The 15,961-nt window shown below is 34.7% G+C and overlaps 1 long non-coding RNA gene across 50 annotated transcripts; it reads left to right on the forward strand.

Annotated features, from left to right (window-relative positions):
- The first annotated feature begins 1,351 nt into the window (after positions 1 to 1,351).
- LOC18424786 (uncharacterized) lies at positions 1,352 to 12,655 on the forward strand. 50 transcript variants are annotated; one of them, XR_016054306.1, is made up of 13 exons: positions 1,352 to 1,556; positions 2,022 to 2,092; positions 5,635 to 5,710; positions 9,116 to 9,313; positions 9,446 to 9,536; positions 9,846 to 9,982; positions 10,077 to 10,136; positions 10,240 to 10,319; positions 10,727 to 10,797; positions 11,041 to 11,315; positions 11,446 to 11,520; positions 11,799 to 12,035; positions 12,418 to 12,655. It is a non-coding gene; the product is annotated as an uncharacterized LOC18424786 (long non-coding RNA). The 50 variants fall into 50 exon arrangements; XR_016054305.1 differs by having other exon boundaries at positions 11,041 to 11,312; XR_016054290.1 differs by having other exon boundaries at positions 9,462 to 9,536.
- Positions 12,656 to 15,961: the final 3,306 nt, after the last annotated feature.

Here is a 15,961-nt window from a genome sequence, read left to right on the forward strand (position 1 = left end):
ACCCATTTCCCCCTTTTCGATGTTCCTCCTAAATAATTGTCTGTGCATGGGGTGGGGTGTGCGGGATTTTTCACTGAAAATTTGAGTGCATTTTTTCACGTCGTCTCTGTCATCCTGTGAGAGTAGTAAGGGCATATATCCTTTGTCGTTAGTTTTCTTTCACGTGTCTCTCACCCTGTGAGAGTAAGGGCATATATCCTTTGTCGTTAGAGTTTCCTCCACAACGCTGTGCCTTCTCTTTTTTTTGGGTGAGTAAGAAGGGAGAGGGCCCCTTACCCTTGCAAGCAAAGGTATATTTCCTTTGTCATTAGAGTTTTCCTCCATAACGTCGTGCCTTCTCTTTTTTTTGGGTGAGTAAGTAGGGAGAGGGCCCGTACCTTAGGTAAGAATTGAGTTTAGGACATAGCGTTGCAAATCATCAGGTCTTAACCAATTAAGCCTATGCTTTTTTCCTAAAAAAAACTCTTCCTTTTACAATGCTATGTTTTTTAGGTGGGTCAGTGGCAGTGTTAGCAAAATTGAACTAGAACAGTTAACCAGACATGGGCCTAGAAGCAGTTCAACTAGACTAACCGGTTAACCGACCGATTCAACCTTTCTAACAGAACAAGTCTCGAGCGGTTAAAAAAGTGTTAAAAAAAATAACAAATACAGAAAAAATCTAATGAAATATGGAAAGTGTATTTTAAGAACTATTAAACAAAGCACATCCAAATGGTTGAAAATTAATGAAAAAAGATTTTTTAAAAAATCGATTTGTACTTAAGGGTATTTTTTAATTTTTCTAAAACGAGATGGAAAAATGTACAAACAAAAATTAATGACCAAAATAATTTCCACCCTTTATCATGATAACAAAAAGTATTAAAAAAAGGGTGTGGTTTCTATAAGGTTGCAACCTGAAACAATCCAATTAAGGCACACCTTAAAATTTTATTATAACATGTAATTTTGTTGTAAAAGATACAAAATCTATTTTCATACCTAACTAGAAAATTTTAAATTTCAAAAATGGTTAAAATTAAGTAACATATGAAAATCTTGAAAATGGACGGTCTAGATAATATATCGTAAAATACACTATTTTCGGGACTCAAAAATATTTTTTTTTCATATTCATGTATTTGAATGTCGAGATGATCAACTAGAGGGTTTTTTTCAACATTAAAACAACATTTCCAATAGATTATTGAAGTGCATATGTGATTATATATTTTAAGGTTGCAACCTTATATAAACTTTTCTCTTAAAAAAATACATTACAAACAAAATCAATTATTTTTTATATTTTTTTGAAATTTTTTTTAAAACACCCAATCGATCTTAACAGGACGGTTAACCGTTACATCGCCCCGTTTCTCCAACAGACGTTAGTGGGGAGAGGGCCCCTGCGCTTTGTAGGAGTTGAGCGTACGGCGCAGCGTTACGAATCGTCGAGCGCTGACCAATTAAGGCCCCGCTCTTTTCCTCGCGACTTCTTTATATGCCCTTTTCTTTGTCGCTCCGACCCCTCTACCAGTGAGGCGGAGCTCGAACTACCTCCTTCACCATAAATGGTATGAGCTTCTCTGCTCTTTTCTCTTCATGCTTTTCTCTAAAGCCTAAGTTTATTTGAACCAGAGCTTCTTGTTTTTTTTATTTTTTATTTTTAATGTGAACCAGAGTTTCTTGCTGTTTTGTTTCTCTATTGAATCTGTATTTTTAGGGTTTAAGAACTACATCGAGGGTGTATTTCGTTCAGTAAACTATTCAATGGATTTGGAAACCTCATCTCTGTGTGATTTTCATTTTACTTCCATTTTTTTATTTTTTTAAAGTACTGGTCAATATTCTGGAATTTGATGCGATACAGCTTTAGATCTGGATTTTTTTTTCTTTTTCTCCTTTTTTTTTCTCTTAGATACGAGGAATTAGATTATTCACTGAGAACGGTATCGTCTGAAAATGGAGGATTTCTCTTTTTTCATCATTGGGTTGCCCGTGGAATTGAATTCTGTGTGATCTCTGATGCCCCACCACAGTGCTACTGCTTCGGCCTTGCTGAAATCAATGCTCTCTGTTGATCATTGCCGATGTGGTTGGCTTTCAGAAGGTACATTCTTAGATGGATTCCTTGTATTTGTGCTAGCTGTCCAATAAGAGTCCAATCCTCTCATTGTCATGAAAGAGAAAAAGTTAGTGCCGATCCATTCATGTATATTTGGTCATGGATTTCTTGTTTATTGCTATTTAAGTGTTCTCTCTTTCTTTTTGTAACCTGATTGTTTGTGTGAAATGTGGTTTCTTGCTTGCTTAAAATGAATGAGACCATTATAAAATTTTGAGAAAATCTGTTCAGCCCCATTGATGCCATCAGAGCCCATACACAAAATGAACCTCTTGTTTTAGGATTTCTGAATGGTATTTCAATACACAGGGTTCAGAATGTACAAGGCTACAAGCAACCTTGTGACACTAGTAGAACCTAGAGATTTAAAAAGTCACAAAACTACTAGTAAGGTATGACTTTGTATATCAGTAGAACACTAAAATTATAGACAGAGTGAACACAAGAAAAGTATAACACTGCTAAAAATTTTAGAAGTAAGTTTCACCGCACCAAACTGCTCTAATAATGTGGGCCCCAAATATCAACCAAACACCTGATTATGTGGGCCTGGAGTATCAATTCATGCTGTCCTTGACTTGTACACCATTTGCACCCCCTAAGGGTTTGATGGTGTCCATTCAATGACCTTTCTTTCCCCACCCCATGTGACGCCTGCTCTTGACCTAGATAATTATTATGCCTAAATGAAGCTCTAAAAACTTTGACTCCCGCCACAATGGCTCAGGAGGTCTTGGATTTTAAAAACCTGTATATTAAAAAATTGAAAAACTCATTGGAGATTTGAAGGACCTAGCAATTATTGTGTTGGAATGAGGGGAGCCTCGAGTCTTGAGCAAGACAAACATCACTTGCTTGGTCTGGCACTATACAGTCACAATGTCTAGTTGCAAACACGTATGTAAGCCCTAAAGAGGCCTAGTGTTTCATGTTCTACACTTCTACTCATTTGAAGATTAAAAAAAGCCCTAAAAAATCATAGATGAAGAGGACTTGGATTTGGAAGTTCTTTTTCAAATGGACATTTTTGAGCATTGGATATTCTGATTCAAAAACCAGGAACTCTGAAGATTTAGGAAGGAGTTTTTTTTGGGAATTTTAGTTGAGTTTTTGATTTATCGAAACTAAGAACTAATGTTTTAAAGCTTGCCTTGGTAAAGGTATTTGCCCCTTGGCCGAGGTGAGTAACTCGGTTGAGTCTGAGTGGACTCGGCCGAGTTACGTACACCCCTAAAATAAAAAAGTCAAAATAAGTAATAAATTTGTCAAAAATAATTGAAATCAGAAATATTAAAGGAAATAATAGAAATCATTAGAAGACTAAAGTAGAGGAAAAAAGATCTATAAAAGATAGATTCTTGAAATTTTCTTTTTGGGATCCTAAGTTTTGAAGCCCCTATTCATTCTAGACCACTTTTAGGAACCAATTTCAATATCCAATTTCCCGAAAGTTCTTTCAAGAAAATAAAAAGGCAAGCGGGCAAATCAACCAGCAGTATGATACCGGCCCCAACTCTAGGTTCCGGTGTCTTGGGCCAATTGGCCCGCTCAAGTAAAGAAATCTTCCTTTCCTAGTTTTATTTTCATTGAATTGCTTTACAACTAATTGTTTTGTATCGAACGAGTTGTCGGTGCTGCCGAAGTTCTGTAGAGAAATTGGTCACTTAAGATTAATTTCTCTCTAGATAGCAATTCAGTTGGCCCCTAGAAAACTTACTGAGTATAAGTTTTATCTAATTTAGAACATAAAATTAGAGGGGTTTTACCCGTAATCTTCTTGCGTTTTGGTTGTGATCACTTGAATATTACAGAAAAATGGAGAAAAATGAGAGAGTATGAAAGTCTTATTATGAAAAAGAAAAAAAAAATAAAAAAAATGAGAGAGTATGAAAGTCCAGAAATCATCTTAAAAACTATTGAAATCGTTGAAAAACATTTTTCTAATTAATATATTGGTGTTTATCAATATTTTGTACGTTTTTAGCATTTTAAATATTTAATGTCTTTTTTTGGTGTTATGTTAGTTTCCCCGGAGCTTACCGCAACTCGGCCTTGGCCATAGGCCGAGGCCGAGTTATGTGACTGAGTACGAGTGCACTCGGCGAGTCCTGCTATACTGCTCAGAACATTTCCAGTGTTTGGATAAGATTTTGACCGCCATTTGTGACATTGGCGGTATTGTGGGGAATGAAATGTTGATTTTGTTGTAATGTGGTATATTGTGCTTAATAGTAATTGAATTTTAGAAATCTTGGGAGCATCCAAAGATGAACTTTCTAATAAAATGTATTGCATGAATGGATTATCAAAAGAAACATTCTTTGGAAATTCTTTTAACTCCTATCTAGATATAGTTTCATTTATTTATTTTTGGTCATCTCATTCTTTCCTTTTTATTTTTTAGGAATCTTGTTACTTTTTTTCTACTTTTCGTAAGTTTCAAACAACTTCCTCAGTATTCGTTGACTTGCCTGGCACAAGTCCTATGAACTCTAGATTTTGATAATTTTCTTTATCTCATTTTATTCTTTATTACCAAATAATTCCTCAATTTATTTGTAAATGAAAAATACCTCAGTTTATTCTAATTTGCCAAACGCACCGAATTATGAGAAGCAAACTAATTGAACTTGATCTAATCCACTTGTCGAATGCTCGTATCTAGCAAAATAATTCAAAAGTAATGAATAAGAATAAGGATTGTTCATCCAGTGAGTTGGTTAACACTGTGAAACACTATTGTTTTTGATTTGCCAATTGGGAAAATTCTACCATGTTTTGGATGTGTTTCTAGACGATATCGATAATCGATTTAGTTGTTTGAACAAAATCCATTAATCATTGAGTTTGACTTTGTTTTGATCAATTCATCTAGGCTGAATAAGTCATGGAGTTCAAGTTTCCGAATGTTGGTTTTAAATGGTTAACAGTTACCTTTTTTGTCTATTTTTTAGTTAAAACAATGTACTTTATTTTTAGAATTATAAATCTTGAACTGGGAAAATTATGCTTCAGTGCATTCCTTCAATGGCTTTTCAAAATGCAACACCAATTCCCCTATAATGAAAGAGCCCTTGGCTTCTTTCCATCTCTATTGTGCTTTCCATGACATAGTGGCGCCGATCACTTCCGGTTTCCTAACTTGGGGTGCGGGAAATGTACTCTTAATATTTGGGATCATTTTTATGTTGTTATGATGAACACTAATGCAACTTAATTCCCTCACTGGGGATATAGGCTCTGGTCCTTTTACTGTGGATCTTTGCGTATAAATTGATCCAATGCTCCTTTAGTGCAAATATATAGTGCATTCCTCATGTTCCTAGTTATAGGAATGTGTCTTAGTAAGGAAGATGATGGCGAAGATGATGTGTGGCTGTGTGTGTGTGTGTGTGTGAGAGAGAGAGAGAGAGAGAGAGAGAGAGAGAGAGAGAGAGAGAGCATCAGCCTGTCCAACTAATCATAAATTCTTTTAGTATCAGGTGATCATACAATGTATTTAAAGAGACTTTGATTTTATAATGCAGGGTTTGCCACACCACTATAACATGGCCAGTGGAGCCTGATGAGATGGCAGCGGATGCGTTCCGTGTCTTTCTCCTGGTAATCTCCTGGTAACTGCTGTTCTTTGATCATTGTGTTTCTTTTGTTTCCTTCACATTTATACATTTTTATAGCATTTTCGTGAGGCTTCGAATTGAATGAGAATAGCATTTTTTGTACGTGGGTGCATTACATCTCATGTGTAGGTCAATTTAACTTTGAGGCATCTCTTCACAGTGGGTATGTTCGTTTTGTAAACCAATGAACACCCCACTAGAGAGGTATTGTTAATCATTTACTTGATGAAGTGTTCAGTAGGAATGAAAACCCACAAGAGGCTCTCATTAATAAAAGAAATGACTATAGACTATAGTTTGGTTCTATTGTGAGTATCTCTCTCTCTCTCTCTCTCTCTCACACACACACACACACACACACACACACTATTTGTATATATCTACATATATGGGAAAAGATAAAGGTACTCCAACTCTCGTACCTCTCCTATTTTGTTTCAATGGCCCATATCGAGTTTCAGCTATTGACCCAGATTTAATCTAGGCTGTTGGATGGCCTTGTTTGAATTCAATTGAATGCCGTTAAGTTTATGAAGAACGTCACATTTTTGTTTGTTAGACCTCTTCGTTGAAAACCTAGTTATCAGGCATTGGTAGAGAAAGAAGTAGAGATAAACAATCTACATGCTGTTCAATTGAACCTCTTTATCAAAATTGCACAAAAAGCTTGCTTTTTGACAATTGCCAATCTAGATTGAGAATTGTTGATCTCAATGGGAATATTCGTTAGCCTGGTTAATTCCATCAGGCATTGGTAGAGAAAGAAGTAGAGATAAACAATCTACATGCTGTTGAATTGAACATCTTTATCAAAATTGCACAAAAAGCTTGCTTTTTGACAATTGCCAATCTAGATTGAGAATTGTTGATCTCAATGGGAATATTCGTTAGCCTGGTTAATTCCATCAGGCATTGGTAGAGAAAGAAGTAGAGATAAACAATCTACATGCTGTTGAATTGAACATCTTTATCAAAATTGCACAAAAAGCTTGCTTTTTGACAATTGCCAATCTAGATTGAGAATTGTTGATCTCAATGGGAATATTCGTTAGCCTGGTTAATTCCTTCTTAAGATGCTCTATTCTCTCAAATTTGCATTAATCCCTACGTATAATATGTAGGTTTGATGATTTAAATCATTAAACAGTATATTGTGATGGTTCTATGCGACTTTCTTCTCTTTCATTTTTTATTTTGTTTACTGTTTGCTGGATTTCTTTTTGCGGCAATCTTTATTACCCGATTTGGCCGATCTGGATTGGTAAAGCCGAGGGCCATTCTAACTCATGGCCATTTTACCATACCATTTTTGGGATGGCTTCAGCATGCCCTATTACCAAAGGGATTTGTATCCCCTGCTATCGTTTTGACCTTTTTTAGCACCACCCAGACATGAGGATGTAAAAAATGGATGGCTAGGATGTGGCATGTCCCTTTCAAATTTATGTTTAGGATTTTGGACAGGCTTTGAGCGGAGTAATGAAATCGCAGGTTGAGAGAAATGAGAGAAACAAGTGTTAAAAGCCAGACCTAGCTCTGGACTCAGGTGCGTTGAGTCGGCTAGGTGTCGGCTCGGTATTCTCAAGTCGGCTCATGGAATTTGAATAAAAGGTCAATAAAAACACAAATACAATTCTAAAAAATGGTGGAAACAAATAACTTTAGGATTGAAAATTGAAATACTATGTATATTGATGATATTTTTAAGATTTTACGATACAAATGGTTTTTATTTGCCAAAATGACATTCATGCAATAGTTTATTATGGTGTCCATAACAATACTTGAGTTCTTTGAGGGCATTCAAATTTAAGATATCTGGATAGATTTAAGTATAACAGTAGTGAGTTCTTTGGGAGCATTAAAGTTTGAGATGATAACTGTGTAGATTTTTTTTTTTTTTGGGTAATTCAGTGGGGAAGACAGGCCATTTTTTCATATAGACTAGGGAGTTAGCTTTTTTGAAGGTGTTGGAACCACAACATGGTAAATTAACTATAGGGGTGCTACCACCACGATCCAGATTTAATAACTACACAATATGAATCTGATATAAATGCCATTGCAATCGAGATCACTATTGTCTTGAGTGGATTGCTATTGAATAATCCTGCTGGTGGGGCCCTCTTAACTCAAGGCCCCCAAGGCTAGTCCACCTCAAGTTTTGGCTTGTACATCCCACCAATGTACTCTAGTTTCATTCACATCCCATAGGTCAAGCCTAGCACCTTAACTGCTACACCTTGTCGGTAGGGTGCTCCAAGGCCACATACCGCTTACCTCTTTCTTGAAAAATTAGACCCGAGTGAGAAAAAAAAGTCCCCGGAGATTAAAATTACAAATTCATACTTTCACAAGATATTATAGGAATCAAAGACAAACTATAATATTATGACAATATATGCTACTCACTATTGGCACTGTGCTAAAAACACACACTCCAAATTTCAGATGCAATATCATCAAGATGTGAAGCATATTATATATATGATGTAAATAGGGTTTTGGGGATTAATCCTATTTACATGACAATATCATCAAGATGTGTACTAGTTTAGCCTATTTTTTTCACATGACAAAGAATTAACCGGGCATGTGACGATTTAGCAAAGATGTGATGCAATATCATAAAAATATTTTTAATTTGATGTTTAATTGTCGGAATATTATAGCAAAGATGACGATTTTCATTGAGTAATTAAGTTGAAAATGGTAAACAATTAGGATATGGAGATTAAAATTTTTTATACATAATATGAAATACTCTATATGTAAAATATGAATATAGATTATATTATAATTTATCAATTTTAAACAAAGAGGTAACCTCTCTTTCACATGATTCTTGCAATGTGGGTGTGGAAACTAACATAGATTTTTAGTTGAAACTAGCATAGATTTTTTTTAAATTCATGCTAGTTTTAATTCATGTTATATATTATTTTTGGTTATCATATAAAATTTCTAGTTATAAAATTTTTACAAATCATAAGATCAATTTCATTTATAATAACCCTGATATCCATTATAAAATTCATACTAGTTAAAATATTGGTTCATAAAAATATGGAAAGACCTATTATGAAATGGTGAACATTAGAAATTTTCTCCAAGCGCGTAATCTCCGAATGGGATTGATAACAAATGAATGACAACATTCTGTTTATCTCAAAAATTTGCTTTAGATATATCGGAACTTCGTTTAAATCCAATACACTATAGAAATAATGTATCAATTTTATGGTTTGATTTGCTTTTTTTAGCACAGTTTATAGAATTGAAGCTACATGCCTGATTGCTCTTTTACGAAGTGTGAGACGGCATATTCTCAATCAGATACAATATTTCCTCTTTAGCAACACTGATGGCATGTTATACTTATATTCAGGAATCTACATGTGCATTGAAACAATCCATTGAGATGGGAGACCGAAAGAAGGAGTTCTCTGCAAGAAGATTTCACCACCAATCTTTACTATTTGACTCTATTAAAAAAGAAACTGCTGATAACAAGCAAGTTGTTGACAGTATGCATCGGCTTGTGAGCGAACAAGAGCAATCAGGCATGTGGCTTTCTGTCTCGAAGGTGTGATCTTTTGTCAGCTTTATGTTTGAAGCAGAATCATTGGAGTTTTTACCCACTCAAAATTTATTTTCATTGTACAGTTCTTTATTTGGATCGCTTATTCCTCATCTTCCTTGCATGTCTAACACTCAGCTACTGTATTGAAAAGGAAGGTGGATACACTCAGCTACTGTATTGAAAAGGAAGGCGGATGATGTTTTGTTATTTGAAAAAGACTTTAAAGGTATGGTCACTTCTTGAACTGTAGTTGATTGCTCACAGGAAATTTTGGTTACCAATTCTCTCAATATTCATGAAGTCTAATGGAATGTATTGCAAAATCACATAAATCTGAAGATGCTCCTCATTCACATCTGACAGATGCCTGTCAGTTCATATTTTGTTGCTTGATGCAAACCGGATACTCTGTTAGATTCAACTAGCACCTTGATTTATGGGCTTCCTAAATAATTGCTTGTGTTTGTGGATTTTTCTCCTTTACCTTTAGTTTCTGGTTTGCCACTCAGAAGATTTGTTGATTCTATCTTTGCAGAGAAGATAAGAATTTGTAGAGAATAAAATCAAGAACAACCAAGATGAGCTCAAGAGAAAGGATCAAACCACATTGGAGATGAAAAAAAGATAGAGGAATTGACAACAATAGATGGTCTTCAACCATAAGTAGAAGCTATATCCATCTCATACTTGTCTTTATGTGAAGTATCTGTCAAAAGTGATTTGAGTATCAGTCTACAGTCAGATGTTTTATCTTGACCAAGATTACCTTCAGAAGGACACATCTGTATAGGAAGAAACTATCCAAAGTTTGGTTACTGAGAAACAGGTTTTTTGAACTTTGTCTGATCTTTCATTCTGCAATTTCCCACATAGACTGTATTGAATGATTCATTTATATTGAAAATGATTCATTTATTTTGAAATGATAGGCCTTGCTTTTGGAGATACAGAACTTGGGATTGGTCTTGAAAAAAGATTCAGGAGAGTGGTTGGGGCAAAATTTACGGTGGTAAGAAATCTCGGGTTTCTTATTGCTTAATGTAATTACTCTTGGAAGTCTGCTTACTGGAATTGTTAGGAAACGAGAGAGATTTTAATCCTTGAAAGGTTTATTGGATTAAGGCGAATCTGTTCTGATTTTCACATAACCAAAATGAAAACATACATAGCTTTGGTTATTTCATCTGTCCATATCACTTAACTCAAAATATGCTTCTTGCATACATTGCATACAAAGCATCAGGGAGTACTCCTTTCAGCACTACAAGTTAAAGTTAAGGCAGTCTGATAGGTGGATCTATGGTTCCACAGCAAGCAGTTTTCCTTTATTTTCTTTTCTTCAGTTGAGCAAATACATAGAAAATAAATAGTGACCTAGTATCACATTATATTTTCTATCTTATTGTCACTTTTCAGGTCACTTGTCAGGTTAGACGAAAAGATTCAAGAGGATGATGCAAGTTTGGTATACAAGCATCTTGAACAAGGTATTGCTAGAAATATAGTTATTTTTGTTGCATACTCCTTGGAATTTGTTGTTTGATTCATGAGCTCGTGATTCGAACCAATTACCTAGGGTACCAAGACTAAGCTTCGAAACCATTAGGTTCCATCCTGAAAACAAACTACAATCGAATGTCTAATAAATCATTTGTCTTATTAACTACTACTCCGATGCATAATTCGTCATTCATTTATCTTTGTATCATTTTTTTTTTTTTTTTTTGCAGATATGCGTCTTGAGTACTGCATGGAACAAAATCCTGGACATGGCCAACATATCTCCACTGCTGCGGTCACCTCTAAGGAAAGCAACAACCTCTATGGTTTTCACAAATGCAATACACTGTGATTGTTAACCCACATGAACATGCCATATATTTGGGATTACCATTACATTGATTGTTTCCATACAATCCGGTTGGTTGATTCTTTCACCCAAGTGATGTCCTCAAATCCTTTATTACAAACTGATGGAACCAATGTCTCAGTTGATGGAAAGGTGGTACGAGCAATCAAGCTTTGAGTTGGTGTCCATAATTACTTACATTTTTCTGGTTTGGTAGTGTATTAATGCTTATACCCTTGCTCCTATTGACGGGTATTATTCATGCAATAATTTTATGATTTTACAGGGCGACTGTGTTTCTTTTGTGCAAGAGCTTGACACAGAGAGTTCAATTACACAAACAGAAACGTGAAGTAGAGAGGTAATATGCTTGTTCAATTATATGCTTTTTAGTGGGTTAAAATTGTGAGAAAGTTCAATCTTTCCATTTGCTGAAATTGGGAATAATCTTACCACTGGTTGGTTATTATAAATGCGTGGAGTCTCATCATTCTAAGAGGGTGATTATGCTTGGTATTTTGTCAATGTGTTTTACATTGCAAGTTTTACTTTTCATGTTCCCTATCTACTGCTTCTCATATCTATGTGAACTTTATGACTCCACTTGACTCTATAAATCCTGGAACTGTGTGTTTCCAGATTAGTTATTTGTCAAGTTGGGATGTGCAATTTCTATCAACTGCAAATCGATGCTCGGAGTTAAAGTGGACTTTCTTTCAAAGGGTTGTGTTCCAGTCTATTATGTATACTTTGTATATAATTCCCGTTAGAATTGCAACAAGTTCAATGAGAAACAGCAAAACACGTCATGCCATCCAGGAATAGTTGTGCCTCGGGCTACATGTAACCTACATCGTCTTTGCTCAAGAATTGTTGGTAATGCTTGATTTCGGTCTTATAATGCTAGTTTGGTCATAAATTGTTTCACTTCTTGTGACATATTTGAGCTTCTGGGCATGCTAAAAATCAATATTTTTTTTATGCAAAATTTCTGAACACGTATCTTTAGATATGATCATTTCACTCAAAGAAACATGTTGCTGTCAATTTGTTGTTCTTCAAAATATTTGGGTTTGCTTTTGAACAAGTGAGTGTACTGCTGCGTTCCATTTAAATGTGAGAGCAATAATGGGTGCACAATAGCAATCTCTGTTTCATCTAGTCGTAGGCTAGGCCAAAAGAAATTGTTTCACGTGGTGGTTGATCTGGTTGTTTCAGACACCTTTGCTCATTCTTTGACAGTGTGATTTCATGGCAGATCTCTACTGATTTCAATGCGGTCATCCACGGTTCCGGTCTGTACTCTCTCTATACGTTATACGAGTCGTTCATGGTGATATGTAATTTTTTTTTTTCTTCTATTCACAACTTTGACTTGTAGCATTGCTATAAGCGATTCTGGACAGGTGCATCCCCATGAGTGACTCGGAACTTTGATATTGTTATGGGCGATGCTATGTAATGCAACTTCGTTAGCAATTCCAATTGCTGCAAAACGGAAAGCAAGCTAGAAGGCCAACCAGTACATGGGCCAGGGGCACGTGCCTCATACTCTAATACATGGGTTAAGGGCACGTGTCTCAAACTCAAATCGCATGCTTCGTTTGCTCCATATGGTTCTCTTGGGTTCCATGCGCACAAATAAAAAGAGTATTTGCATGTAAATACATTAGTTTCTCTGTCCATAGATGCGAGACTAAAAACCCATTACTTCACTTTATAATAATAGGACAAGCTTTTTATACTTCTTCTGCAGCATAGAAGTTCTATCTTCCTCTTTATCCAACCTTCCATTCCCCAATTACAATGTCACATTTTTACACTATTTTATTTTTAATTTTTTTTTCCGTAAATTATTTTGATCCCAAATTTTGCACGTCTATTCCTCTATTAAACTTGCATTTGCGAAAAATATAAAAAAAGTATTTTCAATAAAATAAAATGATCAAAATACTTCTGAAAGTTTCAAGGGGTATTTTGATTATTATATTTTATCGAAAAGTTATTTTTAATATTTTTTATAGGTGTGCTCCAATGAGAAGATGGCACGTACCAAATTTTATATTCATGCAATTTATATAAAAAAAACTAGAAGTAAAATACTTTAAGACGTTGGATCTAAAATCAAAGGGTGAGTAGCGCTCTTGATCAAAATTGAATGGCTGAATGTAGGGGAAGCATATAAACCTTTCCCATAACAATATACTCCAGAAACTATGCACTTTGAAGAAAACTATGTACTTTATATCATTTTAAAATGGCAACTAGTTTTCTTCAAACAAAAAATTACCAACATTAGATACCTGTGGTCACTGGGTTCCTATGTTGTGGTATACTTCCCTTGATCTATTCTATCTATGTTAAGCCGGTAGGGAGACTCGACGTTCAACGAGAGTAGTACACTATGAAGAGAGAAATTTTACGGTGGAATACCTGCTGCGGAATCATTCAAATGGGTGTTTAAGGTGATCAGTTATTAATTAAATTTAAACTTTATCTCATCCTATAAGAATGTGGTTTTTGTAAGGTTGTAACCTTAAACAATCAAATTAAGGTGCATTATCAAATTTAATCATGTAGATCTATAAACATATGAAAACATTGATAATATGTTGCAAGATGCACTATTTTTAAAACTCAAAATCCTTTTTTTTTTTTCAGATCCATATTCCTTGATGTGGAGATGATCAATTATAGGGTTTTTTAACATTAAGACAATCTTTTTTCAATGGATTTTTGAGGTGCACTTGTAATTCGACATTTTAAGGTTGCAACCTTATATAAAAATTTTCCTTTTAATAAAATACCTTATACTTAAGAGTTCATATTTTGAATGCAAGTGAAGAGAGTTTTTTCTACTATTTTGAATATTATTCACGCTTGTTTGGGGGTACTCGTTGTCACTATCAATTCAGCGTTTTAACAAATTAATCCTTATAATGAATAACCTATTATTTGCTACTATCCAATCATATCATTATCTAGGATTAACTTAATAGGCAATTTTACATATAAATTTATGTTTATGAAAAGAGAATTTTACTTTCCCATATTAGTTTGCTGGAAAATCATTTATGTTTATTCAGAAATGGCTACAAAATGTCCATAGATTAATATAAAGAATGCTGCAAGCAACCGACAAAATAATATATTAATTTAAAATAAGATCATCTACTCATGATAAAATCACCAAATAATAAACAAAATGATATATTAGTTTCAAATAAGATTATCTACTCATGATAAAATTAACCACCATCCAAACATGCCCTCCCTAGTGGTTCTCATTTGCTGCCACTAATTACAACTTCTTTTATTCAATGAATAAAACCAACACAATGCTTATGGAAATAAGAAATCATAATAAATAAAATACTCCAAACCACAAAGCAAGATGCCGAAAGATTACCTCAACTAGACGTAATACGCCCCACACCAAGTCTCCTCCTCCAATGGCGTACGAGATTAATAGTCTATCTCAGATTTACAAAGTATGGAAAAGACTTGGCTACAACCCTTAATCAATATGAGAGCAATATAAAACATCACATAAATCACAAGGCCCCAATACTTTGTATGTGTGGGGCGTGCCCATATTTCCAACTCCAGAAATACTTTTCTAAGGGAGAGAGAGATCTTAGAGAGAAGAGAGAGAGATGAGAGGTGTTAAGATTTATGGGAGAGAAGGCCCCTTTTTATAGAGTTTCTAAGGGTCAGGGTTTCCTTAGAGTTAACCATTCTTAGTGAGATTAGATCCAGATCATTAATCATAGGAGACCTATGGGGTGAGTGTTTTGAGCGATCTAATCATGAGATCAACCATTATAACTCAAAGGAAGGTGCTAGAACCGTTTCCTTTAGCTTCCTAAAACTAATCCCATCAAATAATAAAATATAAAGAAAAATATTATACTTACTTTTATCTTCCATAATCTTATTACACATACTTTTTATTGAAATCAAATCTCTTTAATTTCAAAACCTTCGATTCTTGTTTCAATCAAAATCTCTGCAAAACACTTTCTATAAATTTTCAACTTGATTGATTGCCTTGATTCACAAGCTAGAAAATAATAAAGTACCCCCACTAAGTGGGTGCTACCCATGGGGCCCCTATGTCGGCCACACACATATCATAATGGTAGACTTGGTGGGCGCCCATGGGCCCTTTCAAATATTTATGAGTTATCAAATTATTAAAATGATTTTTAGGATATTGTAAATAAAGAAAATGTTTCTCTGAATATTTAAATACTGAAATTGAATATTTCTGATCTTATAAATTCATTTTACAAAAATAAAATATCTAGAGACTTATAAAAATTCAAATAATCAATCTAAAAATCATTTAACATCAAACTAGTTAATTCCAAATAATTTTAATAGGAATTGGATTCAACTAAGTTTAAGAATTATAATATCGCTAAGGCACTCTATCTTCTACTGTGGACTATAATCAACACTTGCTTTCTCAAAGTGACCTAGCAGTTTTCATGACCCACAGACCACTGCAGGAGTTCATGATTGGGCTACCAAAGTTAGCCAATGGATAGGGGGATACAATCCCAATCTATGTATACTGGTTCTCCCCTAAAGATGCATCCAAGATCACACAGACTTGATGCAACCATAACTCTATGGTGCATAGAGATAATATCTCACACATGTACACACTTCACCCTCCATGGTGGTTCGCTTTCTCGATACGACTATCATATGTACATGTTGTGTGATGGTTCAGTGATGAGGTTTTGGCCCTCATCTCTAGAGATCAACCATCACACATAAGGGTCAAATAGTTC

This window comes from Amborella trichopoda, chromosome 4 (assembly GCF_054954075.1).
Source record: "Amborella trichopoda isolate Santa Cruz 75 chromosome 4, AtrichopodaSantaCruz75HAP2 v2.0, whole genome shotgun sequence".
Lineage (NCBI taxonomy): Eukaryota > Viridiplantae > Streptophyta > Magnoliopsida > Amborellales > Amborellaceae > Amborella > Amborella trichopoda.